This window comes from Actinia tenebrosa, unplaced genomic scaffold, assembly GCF_029948245.1.
Source record: "Actinia tenebrosa isolate PJP-AT-01 unplaced genomic scaffold, QUT_ActTen_1.0 PGA_scaffold16__25_contigs__length_10494907, whole genome shotgun sequence".
In the NCBI taxonomy this organism is placed as follows: Eukaryota; Metazoa; Cnidaria; class Anthozoa; order Actiniaria; family Actiniidae; genus Actinia; species Actinia tenebrosa.
In genome coordinates this window covers 7,374,681-7,390,494 of record NW_028292576.1, presented here as the reverse complement: position 1 = coordinate 7,390,494, position 15,814 = coordinate 7,374,681, and the positions used below count along the sequence as shown (strand labels likewise).

Here is a 15,814-nt window from a genome sequence, read left to right as displayed (position 1 = left end):
TGAAAATAAAGCCCAAAACCTCCTCAAATTTAACTAAAGAATGAATAGAGTTTAAGTTATTTAATCAAGCTATCGACATATCTACGAAAGTTGTTTATAGAAGAAGTGTCCGCCCTTGAGTCGTCAGAGAGATATCCTAAAATCATAGCCAAATCCACATTATCTTGACGCATAAGGCTAAGAATATCCAATAGAAACTGTGCTTCTATTAACCTAGGTCATTACGCCAAGCATTTTGTTTAATAAAGCGATATACCTAGTTTCTAAGGTTGTTTATAGAAGACGGGTCTTATCTTCGCGGGGTAAAATGACAAGCAATCTAGAGATATTTTGACTTGTCTGTCATACGTAATGATTTCTATAAAATACATTTCGAGTAACTTCTATCCTAATTCCTTCGGTCAGTGGAGCTAAGCAAAACTTAACTAGCAGGTAAGTACTCAATCTCCTTACTTTTAATCTATAGTATTACTACACGAAAGTAGTTTTGCAGACAATTTCGGTTTAGGAAAAGATGGAGAGTTAATAAGAAATAGGGGCGCGCGGTTGAAAACTGAGTCGGTTAATTTTCCACGAAAATCCGATATCTTCATTGTACGATGAACCTCGAGGTAGAAAAGAAATGTTCTTCAATTTATGACTAACGTTTCTCCTTCTGTCGACTGTAATTCGATTCTTCTAGTAGCGAAATATCTCCACATTCCCTGCCAATATTGCTGAATGAGGCCGTCATACTCACACTCGTAAGCACACACCAGGGAAAACATATGAAGCAGATGATGAATAAATCGGGGATAGAACTTCATTTTAACATCCAGTAACTGTATGTACAGATCATGCAACAACGAATTGGTATCACGTTTGATGGTTCGTATCTTTTCCTCCGCGAGATCATTTAGCAAGATGCAAAGTTCCTCTCACCTTATAAACGCACAAATTCAAGTACGAGATTTTGTATTCCCTCCCATAAATCAAACGACGCATTGTTCTACGCATTGTTCGACGCATTGTTCGGTGAAGCTCCGTAGCAAATAAAAACCAATGCAAGATTTTGAAGTTTGTAAGAGTGCATTCTCTTTGGTTTTATTTTTTTCCTTAATTTATTTCATTTATTTTTTTAAATTGAATTTGAATTTTATATAATTGATTTTTTTGAAATTTTTTTGGACTCTTCTTTGGAATTCTATAGATTTAGAGGCAATTGCAGGCAAATAAAATGCGTCGAAAGATCAAAATTTAAAACTAACTTAAAGTAAGATAATCATTGTCTGTGTTGTTATTCATTTATTTGAATCTATATTTCCGTATTTTTAACCTTTTTATTTTATTCTCTCAAAACTGCCCTTTTCCATACACCACGCATTTAGTCGTAAAGTCTTAGAAATCACACTCCCAGTTCACGGGAAGTTACCCAGCAATATGCGTTTTTTAAGTCCCAAACCAATTGCAAACGTTCTAAAAGAATCTAATCTTGTCCGGCCTTTTTGCTTAATTTTTTATTTGTTTCAAATTTATTTGTCCTTTTTCTCGTACCACGCATTTCGTTTTTAAGTCTTGAGAAAATCACTTCCAGTTTATGGGAAATTCTTTTAATGCAGCATGCGTTTTTTGAGGCCTGAACCAAACGTGTAATTAGTATCTAATTTCGTTCGGTTCTCCTGTCACGTATCGTCAAATAACTGACGCAAACTCATGGGTTATTAACCAAAAATACCAAAAGCACATTTTAATTGCAACGATAACAGGAGATTGTAAGGTCATTAACGAAAGCCCTTTATCGTTTCCGCTAAACTAAAGACGACTCCATGTCTGGGCACAGGACTCGTTCGCAAACAAAACATTCGTTAACTTAAAAAAAAAACAAAAAAAACTGAAGGTGCGCTGTGATGAATAATTTATTCGTGTTAGTGTGTCATTGGTTATAGCAGATAGCAACTGTACAACATGGTTCGTTTTGTTGCTTAAGCTAGCGGGATTAGGAATAACACAAGAGGAATTATTAAACTTGTGAATGGAATGTTGAATGAAGTGGTAGTGCGTGTGAGCCAAAAGTGTCCCCAATTAGTGCGAAAGCGCTAACACGATTAGACCCCTAAATAAAGTGATTTGTTTTATCGTATTATTTTTTTACTTATATTTCTGCAATATTTAGATCCTTTTTTTTTTTTTTTTTTGCGTGTTTGATTTCAATAATCTTAACTTTATATCTAATCAGGCAATTAAGATTAAAAATTCCAATGTATAGATTAAAAAAAGAAAGGTTTAATAGTTCATTAGTTGTGTTGAATGTCGACGGTCGCTGAAGAGTGGTTATCGTTAGGAAGACATCGTTAGTGTAATTGTGGATGATTATGTTATTCGAAATGAGTGATTGGATTTTGATTGCTAAGTCCTTAACTAGGCACAAGTAGAATCGCGCGGTAAAGCAAAATAATAGGTATACAGCAATAATAGATACAGCTATTTTAAAAAGGTTGAACACTGAATACTGCATACTGAATAGTAATTCCAAGACCTAAATGCATCGTGGGTCATAGTGACATTGCCTAAAGTAGGGTTAATAATTATTATTTATTCTATTTTTTGTTTATTCCATCTGAAACAATATATCAACTATATGTAGAGAGTTAATTGCTGTACATTTACTTTTTATTTCAAATTAACGAGACCCACAAGGGCCTTTGGTCTTGGAATGCACTATTCAGTAGGCAGTATTAGATACTTTTCGATATTGTAATCTTTATATTATAGTCTTCTTTTCCACCCATACTTTGTAATCTCAGATATTAGTGTTACCTAGCTCGTTTAGCTCTTATAGTTATTCTAGGTAACCCCTGCCATTCTTCTGTAAATATACTTATATCTATATTTTCTCCTCATGGTCATCTGTGGTACAAGTAAAGCACATTGTATTGTATTGAAATAATAGATATATGGCACGAGGAATGCTTTAAAATATGATCAATGAGAATCCATTAATCTATCCATTGGTCCTTTTATCCTTCCATCCATCTGTCCATCCGTCCGTCCGTCCGTCCATCCATCCATCCATAAATACATGTCATCTAATCCTATCTATTCAATCCCATTCTTCCCTTCACTAAAACATCCAATGCACTTCTTCCATCCCACCCATCCATCCACTTCATACAGTCCTTTGACTAAACGTTGTCGTTGATCGGATCATCCCTACGCGCCTAGACCGAAAAGGATAACGGGTAAATTAACATGAATGATTAATTGTTCTCTATCAGTCGGTGACAATCGCACAATGGAGAGCAAAATGCACATTTGTCTTCGCCTTTACGCAAGGAAAACAAGAGCCGTTTCACACATATTCCATCAAGGATGTCCCAAATATTGACAACGTGCAGGCGCTAAAAGACTATCTGCTTGAGCGCTGTTCAGACGAGTTATCGCCAACTACAGGTAGTAGCTTCGAAATAGGTTACTTTGGGGATAAGAGCCAAAAATTTAGTATTTCCAGTCCAGTAAAACTTGCTCAAGACGTGTTAGATAACATATGCGGCAGCTAGTAACTATAAATTAATTATCCCCATGATCCTTTTCGGTCTAGGCGCGTAGGGATGAAGCCGATCAAACGACAACGTTTAGTCAAAGGACTGTATACCCTACCAACCCATTCATTCTCTCATTCACGTCATCCTTTCCCGCTACTGAAAAAATCGGAAATTTCACCAGCAAGTCCACATTTCTTTACGCAACCACCATAATATTACCCTTAAAACCACGACTGATTTTAAGTGTATAGCTTCACCATTTTAATATCATCAATCATTGATCGACGAATACTAGCTAGATTTTAGTAAAATAGTACTTTTTGAATAGGCCTCTTCACCTTAGATGTAATTTTTTCCCCATTTCAGACCACGTGTCATTATCTTGAGAATAATATTCTTTGTCTGTGTTGTATTCATATTTCTGTCTTCTCATGAGCTACCATTAATCAAAGAAATCACTTCACAGAATGACATGTGGTATAAAATGAAAAAAAACATTACGCCCAAGTCAAGAGACTATACCTATAAATTGCCCATAAAAACAACGCCAGAAACCTTTCTGTTTTTTACCTTAAAGCAAGACAATCAATTACCCTAGTGAAGAATTTTCATAATTTATGTATTTTCAAATTTGATGTTAGCTTTATTTTGGATTCAGTTTTCGATGCCTCATCTATTTTTCACAATTCCATTAGATTTAATTAACTCAAGAAAAATGAGTTAAGTAATGCAGGGAGAAGACTTATTCTCAAACTTTCAAACACCATGCAAATCTTTAACGCGAACAATTTGTGATTAAATAACCAGCTTGTTTGATTTGTGAAATCAATCTTTGCATCACATACATGAAACTAATGTAGCTAAGTAAAGGCCGGTTTAGACGGTACGATTTTCGCCTACAACTATCGTATACAACACGCTCGTATCTGTCGTACGCGAGTTGTAGGCTTGATTTACACGCTAGGACTCGAGTTGTAGGATGGCGCGTGCGTGTTGTATAAGGTAGTTGTAGGCGAAAATCGTACCATCTGAACCGGCCATAATATATATATTGTTCCTTTGCGGTTTTATCTACGAACTATTACATGCAACTTCTACTATAACTCACCATAGAACAGGCTAGATAAACCTATGTATGGAATTATGTATAAGTTAGCAGGATATGTGGACGACGTTACTTGAATTTAAAGGCATGATACGTAGGAGAATGGAATTTGAAATCTTGGCATTCTTTAGGAGTGATGTAGAGAGAATTTAATCGAGGATGAGAAGATGAATTCTTAATGAAATTTGGACATTTTTGAAATTTGTAAGAGTGTTTCTTGGGTGATATTCGTAAAGACGCTAGCTGGTTTTTCTTTTTCCTTTTTCTTCTATCTTTCTCTTTATCTTGTTACCTCGTTCCTTCCCCTTCATCATTCTGTCCTTTCCTCTCCTTTTTTTTTTCATTCCCTTTCCCTTCCCTTTCATTTCCTTATTTTTTTTCTTTTCCTTAGCCTTTTTGGCATTTTTTACTTTTGTTTTTCTCTTTCTATTTTTTTTCCTTTTTTCTTTCCTTTTCTTTCCTTTTCTTCCCTTCTTTCCATTTTCCATTTCTCTTCCATTTTTTATTATTACAGAGTTTTGAATCAAAACAAGTGATGTACTGTATTAACTCTTTCACAAAAATATTCACACTCATTTCCTCCATCTTCTTTTTTAATACGATGAAAGCCATGATAAGTAGTTTCTTTTTACTCAGCCAAGAGCTGCCCAATATGCTGTTTTATTTCAAACGTCTTATTTACATCCGGTGCCCACTCGACAACTAGTCACGGGCATGTATATGTCATACGATCAACCTTCTATATTTTCATTGCTATCGATCTTTCGTTAGTTTTCGCTGTCAAATTCGGCAGATAACGTCGAATACAACACGTTTACGGAAACAAATTGAACTAATATAAGAAGCAAATAGAAGTAGAAGAGGCAGAAGTAAAGTTAACTGACATGTTCAGTTTGGTTTTACTTGTGTTAAACGAAGCGTTTATATATCGTGCGGCTAAGCATCTTGGAGATAACACAATGTCCAGAAATGTAGGTAGATTAATCTAACTTTTCTTCTTTTCCGTTTTAATTATTATTCTACCTATACAATACAATTATGGGAATTTGTTTTTCAAAAAGGTATGCGATAAATAGAAAATATAGAAATCGAAAGAACATTTTGGAATTTGAATTTTGGAATTTCGGAAATCGTCGGGTGTTGCCGGGTGAAATTCCTTCAAAAACAACATTACTTTGCAGATGCATTTGATTAACTTCTTAAGTTTAAAATATAGACAACTTGACCGAAGACCATGTTAATGGGAATGTGTGTGTAATATGTAAAAACGTTAACTTTCAATTTTAAAAAAATAGATAATATCTGAGGAATGGACAAAAAGATGTTCGGATGTTTTTTTTCTAGCAGCAATAAATAAGCGATCGATTTACGTCTCTCTCTCTCTCTCTCTCTCTCTCTCTCTCTCTCTCTCTCTCTCTCTCTCTCTCTCTCTCTCTCTCTCTCTCTCTCTTTTCTTTCTTTCTTTCTTTCTTCCACCGCTAAATTTTGAGTGTTAATTAAGACTTTCGTTCTTACTAATTTTTTAACTCTTAATTAAGATTAATCTTCTAAATCCAATCACACTTAATTCATTTTTAATGTTTTGTTTTCGAGCACTTTCTACTTCTAATATTGACCATGACCCACGCATAATTTGAGAATATCAGAAAAACGTTGCTCAGTTATTACAGTATCACAAACTGTAATCCCATATATAAATAAATAATGATTGATATAGAATATGGTATTTAGCAGTTGCCCTTCCACATTGAAGCCATTCTTCGTCTGCCTGAATCCATTTGCAACGTGGTAACAAAACTAGAAATAGAATCAATACCATTTCTTTTGAAATATCACAATCGCCTTAAGAAATAGTATGAATCTAAAAAATTGAATCCACAAGGCGAACTTCATTCGTGTTAGATAGTTAATAATAATAATCATGATCATGATGATGATGATGCTGATTATAATGCTAATGCTAATGATAATGATAATTTAGAGAGAGTGAAACGTGACAGTTACCAACGTGCCAATGTGACACTGATAATCTTGTGCCCCTATGTTTTACGTCTCTAGTTGAGACGGCACCGCCATTTTACGTGGCCATCCATGCCAAGGTTAAGGTCGAAGATATTGTCGAAAGCATGCAGCGGCTGGCAGAAGAGGAACTTTATTTGTACCCATTATTACATTTTTATTTTACTATTATTATTATTATTATTATTATTATTATTATTATTTATTTCTTATTTTTTATTTATTTATTGTTCTAATTTGATACATTATTTTATGTTAAAAGTCATTACATTTAGGGTCGGGAATTCTGCTATTTACAATTATACTAATGAGCGCTACCATTATAACACACCGTATAAACACATAGGCAAAAAAATCAATATGATTGAAAAAATGAAGAAGAAAAAAGACACAAAAACTATACAAATACACACGCAGCACACAAGAGCATCATCAGTCTTTACAGTATCCAGATTAACTAGTAAGCAGAGATTTCGCACGCAAACTGACGTGTTCATATGTTTTTAGATCGTGAGAAATCGTAGAAGAAATATCAACTGGCCTCTTATTATTTCTTTCAGTAAACACTTCGCAGGTTATAAAGCACTCAAAAGGGAACAGAAACACTCGTCTGTGTCTTTTGATGTAAGCCTTCATTCCAGACAAGCATAAGAGGGTATTTCTTTCCCCTTAAAATGTTAACAACACCTAATTCCAATCAATTTTTAAAACCCTAATATCTCAAGAGGAGAATTCATTTTTTATAAATGTTGATAATTTCAAATTCGAAAATTTAACCGGAATGAACCGTGTTCATAAATATGCAGCCTGGGTTCTAGTTTGAGGTAACGTGTATGTTTTTCATTGGCTGGAAAAAAAAACAACAAAAAAACAACAAAGACGGAATGATTTATTAGATGCTGGAAGTTGCAATATGTAACCTGCAGTTCAGTTGATTCTCGAGTGGAGTGGCACTTATCGTAAGGCCCTGGAGCGTGCTTAATAGAATTTAGGGGATAGAGAGGCCTCAGTATGGAGATTTTACATTTGAATTTTTTTTTAAAGGTGCCCCCCAACCCACTCAAACATAATATATTAAGTTTTCATTAAAGTTTTTATGAAACTTGAGGAGGAAAAAGGAGCGAGTAGAGGGAGCCTTTCGTGACACTTACATGTTGAATTGCACGGAAGGAGACAAAACTCGTTTTAGAACGTACATGGCATCGAATAAATCCTATCAAGGGACACCTCGGAGATATTGGTATATTTAATGAGCGGTAAGAAATTGAACTTCTGATTCTGCACGCAACCCATGTCATTTATGACACTTAAGGAGACACTGGAGAATATTAACCTTGAGCTTGAGCAAGACAGGGTGAAATTAGGTAACATTGGACCCTAAAACAGCCTGATTTGTCAAATGTATTCCTATATATAATATACAGTCCTTTGACTAAACGTTGTCGCGGTTTGATCGGCTTCATCCCTACGCGCCTAGACCGACTAGGATCACGGGGATAATTAATTCACAGTTACTAGCAGCCGCATATGTTATCTAACACGTCTTGAGCTCGCTGTTTTCGATCCCATTTAATTTGCTAAAACCATGCCTCGAGCATACGGCGAAGATTTAAACTGGCGAGCAGTTTGGATGACGCAAGTCCTAGGTAATTTACCCGTTATCCTTTTCGGTCTAGGCGCGTAGGGATGATCCGATCAACGACAACGTTTAGTCAAAGGACTGTATATAAAAGGTACAATCAACATCGTGTTAAGAGCGAGGACTCTAGAATCGTAGACACTTCGACTTTTTCGATTTTTTATTATAAGTAATATCATCATCCCTTGGAGCCAATAAATAAGATTTAGTTTCATGATCAATCGGTATATTTGAACTTAATGCTTCATATACACCTAATTCAAAAAACGTTGTCATCACCAAAGGCGATAGGCGATAGGTCATACCGACATGGAAATGGTTTCGTTGAATACAAAGAACATTGAATCAGTCTCAACACTAAGGTCCATGTTCTTGACGAGAATAAGGAACAGAAACACACACAAAAAAAAAAAAAAAAAAAAAAAGGAACAGAAACACATGTCATCACAGCTATTCTTGGATCTTGGAATGACATGTTTCCTATCGCTTTTCGCCTATCGCCTATTGCCTATCGCCTTTGGCGATGACAACGTTTTTTGAATTAGGTGTATATAGAGGGCTTGAAATAGGAGAATGTTAACTAGTAAATAATAATGTTTATGTTGATCAATCGGTATATTTGAACTCAATGGTTCATATATATATAGACTGAGAGAGAGAGGGTTTGAAGCAGAACATGTTAAGAAAATAATAACTTTTTTAAAAAACTCATGGTGTTCATGTTTCCTTTTAACTATCAATCAAACACAAAAAAAAACAAATAGACAAAAGTTAGAAAATAAGATGAAACATTAAGAAAAAAACAAACAAGTAAAATGAAAGCCAGAACGCGATAGTTTATTCCCTAGGATGTTGCCAATAGATATTGAATTATGAACGGACCATTAGATAGTTGATGGGGGGATTGCGTAAATACCCAAAAAAATATTGAGCAAGCACTTACCCCTCAAAAAAAATATATCGTGCAACCTCTTCTGTTAGAAGAAAAATATCTAACTGTACGCAAAACAAAAAACAAAAAAAAACAAGAGTTGAGCCAAAAAATAAATATCATGCAACCAAAATTCCTGCAACCTCCCATCAATTATCTAATGGTACATCCCTTAGGTAGAGTAAAGCTCTCTTTCTGTATTGCTTGATATCTGGATTAGGTCAAATCCAAGTTAATCCACTTATAATAGCATTGCAAGGTTAAAGCATGTTATTTTGGCTAAAGTTATCAAAGGTTGGAAGAGGGAAGGAGTTTAATTGGACTCCCGCAACGACACTTGTGCCTTTATAGACGAAAAATAATATAGATAAAATTTAAGAAATAGAATGGTGAAGATTTCGTGTAAGATGACAGAAGAGGGCAGATTGACGCCTAAGTTATCTACGTAAGTGACTTAAGTTATCTATATCTGTTGATGAGTGAAGGTTTTTTTCCTTATCTGGGGTTGTGCATGCCATCCTCTGGAGTTTGGTTGATAGTTTTGTTGCTTAGGTGTTTTTACGCCTTATTGACATTGTGCTTAAATGTATATATACATATGAATATTGACAGACAACCTTGCTGCAATATTGAAGTTAATGTAACATATATTGATCGTTTATGTACATTGACCCAAGTTCACTACCAGAAAATATCTATATCTTATATATGTATCATTATTATTATTATTATTATTATTATTATTATTATTATTATTATTTTATTGCATTTTGACGCATATTTGTTAATATCTTAACCTTCAAATATACATACATGTAACTTGAGTTTGTGCAATACGTTTCTGGTCGATACAGTAGCTGATAAGGAAGACCAAATAAGTTACTTTTTAAGTTTTGAATCTCATTTGATATCTTGCATCTCATTAGATATATATGTATAAATGTATACTACAACCTTTCTGCAATTAAGTGTATATATGCATATATATATACAGTCAATTCAAAAAACGTTGTCGTCGACCAACTCAAGCCTACGCGACTGGACCGAAAGGAACTCTGGGTAGCAATCATTGAAGCCTAATATTCCTTTCGGTCCAGTCGCGTAGGCTTCAAGCGGTCGACAACAACGTTTTTTGAATTGACTGTACACACACACACACACAGCCATATGCAAAACCTTCGAACCTTTTCTACATTTATACAAGTATATCAAAATTATATCAGAAAATTATGGGATGCTATTCCTGATATTTTTTCGAGTTGTCTATCTCTAGGGCTATCTGAAAAAAAAAATCAGGGAGGATATCCCATAATTTTTGATATACTTGTATATATGCACAAAAACACACATATTTACAAAATTAGGTTGTATTATATGAAATATATAATCTTGACATCGTTTTGATAAATTGTTCCTCTAATCGGCCTCCATGTATATATTTACCAGTAAGCTCAATTGCCTTTAGATGAGCTAAATCCCTAATGAATGTTTATTTCCGATTCTACTTCAGATTTAAGACAAGAGGATTTAAATAATTATCGTAGTGAAAGTCAGACAAGCGAGCTCGTATTTAAGTTACTGAGCTAGCAATTTCAAGACTGAAATATCTTCGCTACTGGCAGGAATACAACCGAAAAGAAGCCATAATAACCCAGCTTTAAAAGTACGTCAAGTAAGTATATATTATGATAAATATTTTCAGTTTTAGATGAGATGATGTGATAGCTTGCAGTAAGTTAAGAATAACTTCGTTTTTGCTTTGGTTTAAGATTACGACTAGCTGGTCAGTACCCTGTCTTTTTTCTTTCTGTTTGTTTGTTTGTTTACTTATTTGCTTGTTTATTCGTTTGCTCTTTTCTTTGCATTTTGTTTTACTTTTTGTTTTTTTGTTTGTTGTTTCTTTCTTTGTTTGTTTGTTCTTCTTTTTTGTTTGTTTCTGCCTTCCTTCCTTCCTTCCTTCCTTCCTTTCTTCCTTCCTTCCTTTCTTCCTTCCTTTCTGCTCTAAATACGCGTGGTATAAGTAAACAAGAAATAATAGAACGAAGCAACACACATGCCATTGATAAATCTTCTAAGACGGTGCGATAATATAGTACGACTGGGTTAACATTTTTTCCGTTTGTCGCTATGGTGAAGTCTAGATAAGCATATAATACAGACTTGGTTTGAGTGTATATTACAGTAATGATGAAAAGGTAAATTATACACCGTGAAAAGATGAAAAAACTTACTGACGTTTCGGACGCTAGTCCTGCGTCGCTCTTTTACTACTCCGACGAAGGACTAGCGTCCGAAACGTCAGTAAGTTTTTTCATCTTTTCACGGTGTATAATTTACCTTTTCATCATTACTGTTTCATTAGAATCACCGACGCAGCTCACACTAGTTTTTAGCTAGTTATCTCTTCTTGAGTGTATATTAATTAACTATCCTTTCTTTTTTTTTTTTTTTTTTGTACTTCATCAAGATAGAGCACGAACTGTTCAGAGTCAATAATACAATAACCTTGACTTTAAAAATTAGAGTTTCAAAGCACGACTTTTCTGTCAAGCTATGAATTAATCTTATATTCTGAGACTGTAATCTCTGATGCTCAACACAAAGACTCCTTGGTCTCTTAGATACGGGATTTTCTGCGTACGTCAATAGAGTTTGGATGAGCAGTTTCTCGTCTTGTCTGTCAAATCATTGCTAGAGTCTTGAAAAAAATTCAATATTTTTATGTCAACATGTTGATTCCAGCTAAGTTGATGTTCCAAGAATAATATTTTAAAAAATTATGGGAGATAATCATATTATCCAACTTCTCAAAATAAATGCTTCAGAAGTTGAAGCTTATTAATTAAAAACGAAAAAATATTTCTAGCGCTCAGAAGAGTGTCAAAATTCATTTTCTAATATTGTCTCAACAGTTCAAGATAATGGACCCTGAGCGTAGTGTTTTGCCCATTTCAGACCACTTGCCATTCTCTTGAGAATATTAATATTATTTGCTTGAGTTGTCCATATTCATGTGTCTTCTCGTGTGCAAGCGTTAAGCAAAGAAATAATACTCTAGGGAATGACACGTGATCTGAAATGGAAAAATAGTTGATTAGGCCTGTTTTCCAAAAAAAAAAGTTTGTTTTCTTCAAATTCCTTTTACTATGGTATAAATGCTACGGCAAAAGTTAAGACCCAAAATTCCTTTCGAGATTCGGTGTGGATAAGACGTACTAGCTCAAAAATGAGTAGCTGTTCGAGAGTGACGTAAAATGTGTTTTAACCAATTATCTTCATGCTCGGGTGTCATACGACATCTTGAATTGAATTAGCGATTTTTCCCATCCAGACAACTCCATGTCAGAAGTCAGGATTTTGTCGATTAAGGTCAAGGGACTAGATTACTTTAAATATTATCTATATATATTCATGACTCAGAAGTAAGCCAATTTTGAATAACATAGCAGTGGATGATATAGTGGTTTTAATCAATTGGCATGTGAAACAAAGTTGTAGACCTGCAAGATGCTTTCCCATTTCAGACCTCGTGTCATTTTCTTGTATAATATTCTTTGTTTGAGTTGTATCCATATGAATATTTCTTCTCATGTGCAACCAATAAACAAAGAAATAATATCCTAGGGAATGACACGTTTTGAAATAGGAAAACTTTACGCCCAATTTTAAAGAGATCTCTTAGTGCCGATTCACAGTCAAAGTAAAACAAAATAAAACAATGGAATTAGTGTCTTCAAAACAATGTATCATACCCACTATTTCCCCCCACGGACAAAGTAAAATCGCTAGTAATGATTTAAAATATTTCTTTAACAGACCAAGAAAAACACAAAAAGCTGTTTAGGATCCTTCCCTTTGTGTGTTTAACATTAAAGAAGCTCTGATTATTTTATAGAGTAGAATTGCCGCCGGGTTCATCTCCATCAGACGGCGACAATTTGACACTCGACCAGCAGTTTTTGCAGTCTATTTTATAAAAGTCTTAACTTAAGTACACTGTTGTCAGCTTTCACGGTGTTCTTAATGGTTTAAGGGCTCGAAAATAAATTACTTTTCTCTTGGATTGTCTCCGGCAAGTAAATGAATTAAGCCTCTTTTCACAGGCCTGTTGCAGCCAGTGATGTCTGCTTGTATCTTAGAGTGTTATGCCGTATTATTCAAAGCTGGTTCTGACAACTGATTTCACTGATTTCAGCTGGTTTTCATATTTCTTAGTCGTTTCTTTTTGGCTTTTTCTTTTTTTCTTTTTTTTTTTTTTGCCATTCAGTACTAATTGCTCATTTTTCTTGTTTGTTTGTTCGTTTTTGTTTTACGTTACGCATTTAATAATTGCATGTAGCTATAGGCCTTTCATCATTCAGTAAAAATTGGGAAAAAAATACTTAACTATATATATATACAATCTGAAATCCTTACTCAAGGTTCAAAAACACACTTTGCACAAAAAGCTTTCCGAAAAATCTTAATGGCTGTTAACTCAAAATTTATCTTCAAACATTCTTGTACTTAAAATGAAGAATTTTCACATACATTTGTTTGAACAGTCTTTCAAACATATACAGAACTCGGTTATCCTGTGGTGTTTCTACGACGTTTGAAGTCTCGCAAAAGACCAACCAACCTCTTTAAATCTTTCCTTTCTGAGAAAGCGCCCGTCCGTGTATTATATTTGACTAACCATTTCCTTGCATTAGTACAAATATAAGAATACTTGGATGCTTTTAAATTTTATTCTTGAGTTCCTGTTTTATATACATAAATGTCATTTCTTGCTTCTAGTGAATTTCAGGATATGATATTATTTTTTCCTTACCTAATATAATTGGTGAACTTTATTTCCATTTTATAAATGTCTTAGCCCATAAAGATAAACATGAATTTAAACCATAATGATCTTAACTCGTTTAATAAACTAGCATTTTCCAGACTTCCTTTTGTTACGATTAAGAGATTGTAAAGACTTTTCATCTTTATTTTTTTAATCCCAAGCAGAACACGACTTTAGCCGTAATGATCTTAGAACTAGTTTAATAAACTATAGCATTTTTCAGACTTCCTTTGGTTAATTATGAGATTGTAGATCTTTTTCAACTTTTTTTAAATTTTTTTTTACCCCAAGTAGAACATGACCTTAAACCATAATGGTCTTAGAACTCGTTTTAAAATATATATGTATATATATATTACAATCCCACTAGATTTAAATTATACTAGCATTTTTCAGACTGCCTTTGGTCAATTATGAATGTATATTAAATAAAATTGTCAATGTTTTTTATTTGCGTGGTTCTTTCTCAAATCCTCAAAAATGGAATCAAACTTAAGAAGTAAGACAAACTAGAAGTATTTTGATAATATCAAAGCAAAACATTATATTTATTTATTTTTTTCATTTCCTTGCATTTGACTGTTTAATGCAGCCATGTCCTTAAGTATCGTTTTAATATCTCGTTGCTACGCTACGTCAAGTGCTTTTTTTAGTAACGACAAAGAACATCCAGAGCACTTAAGGAAACAACACCATTAACTACGTACCTTCACCTGACAAACTAACCTTTTCACAGTTCAAAAAAAGCACTTATTTTAGACTAAGTTTTAACCATTATCTTCATTCCAAGTTTTTGATAGGAAGTTGAAGGAGTGTCCTATATAGCCTTGCTTCACTGCGGCCACATCTTTGGCGTTTCGTAGTTTTATTCTCATCTTAAGTGAGCTTGCTTTTTGAATGTTGACATTTTAACACGATGGACATTTCCGTTCAAAATTTTTTGCTTTGAATATGCAGCAAATAGAAAGTCAGAGATCACATTTTTCCCGTCCTGCGACTCACTTCTAACACGTTTTCTTTTTCAGTTTTAGGAAGGAAAAGAAGTGGCTTGGTTGAAACTTGAAGACAAATTCAAATTCAATAAACAGAACAGGTCTTTTTTGGTGGATTCTGCTTAATAAGGTAGGTTATTTAATTGTGCAAATGATCTTGAAAAAGCCAACACTGGTTGATTGAATCAATGGTAATGCGATAAAAGCAGTGCGCTAACAAAAAAGCAAAACTTGGATACATAAAGAAATAAACATGAACTAAGTTTTTATGAGCATTTCTGGATGATTGAAATGAGACTACCACTTGAAACCATTACATTTTGAAAATTTTTTTTTTCAAAATAGTTTTTATATCCAAAATATATATGTTCATTGTGTAATATAACACATTATCAAGCAATGCATGGTTGGAAACGAACCGATCCTTCGATCGAATTCAGCTTTGAAAATATCATATTTTAAATCCTATATAATTCTTTTTTTTTCTTTCTTTTTTTTTCGTGATAATTTTTCATGTTTTTCTACATTTAATTATCCTCTGCTAAGATATTAGAATTAAATTAGATTGACTTTACGTCGACATACATATTCATATCTTTCTTCTTTTTTACTTTTTATTTTTATTTTATTTTATTTTATTTTTTGTTTAGTTTCTTTTAACTTCATGGATAAAGATCTCCGGATAAAATATAACGGAATAGACTTGATGTTTCTAAGTATCTTAGTACCGTTAGTGATATTGTAAGAATGAATCTGACTTGTGCTTTATAACATATAAA

The 15,814-nt window shown here is 33.7% G+C and overlaps 1 protein-coding gene across 7 annotated transcripts in view; it reads left to right on the top strand.

Moving 5' to 3' along the window:
* Window positions 1-15,814, top strand: part of LOC116308078 (octopamine receptor beta-2R) — a 41,170-nt gene that overhangs the window by 5,108 nt on the left and 20,248 nt on the right. For 2 of the 7 annotated variants that reach the window (XM_031718442.2, XM_031718492.2), the window contains exons 1-3: window positions 267-432; window positions 10,726-10,887; window positions 15,069-15,165. The gene's annotated coding sequence lies outside the window, so the exon portion shown is untranslated. Of the gene's footprint in view, window positions 1-266; window positions 433-5,530; window positions 5,598-7,205; window positions 7,270-10,725; window positions 10,888-14,768; window positions 14,924-15,068; window positions 15,166-15,814 lie in introns of those variants that run through there. The other 5 variants (XM_031718451.2, XM_031718473.2, XM_031718465.2 and 2 more) reach the window with 5 other exon arrangements.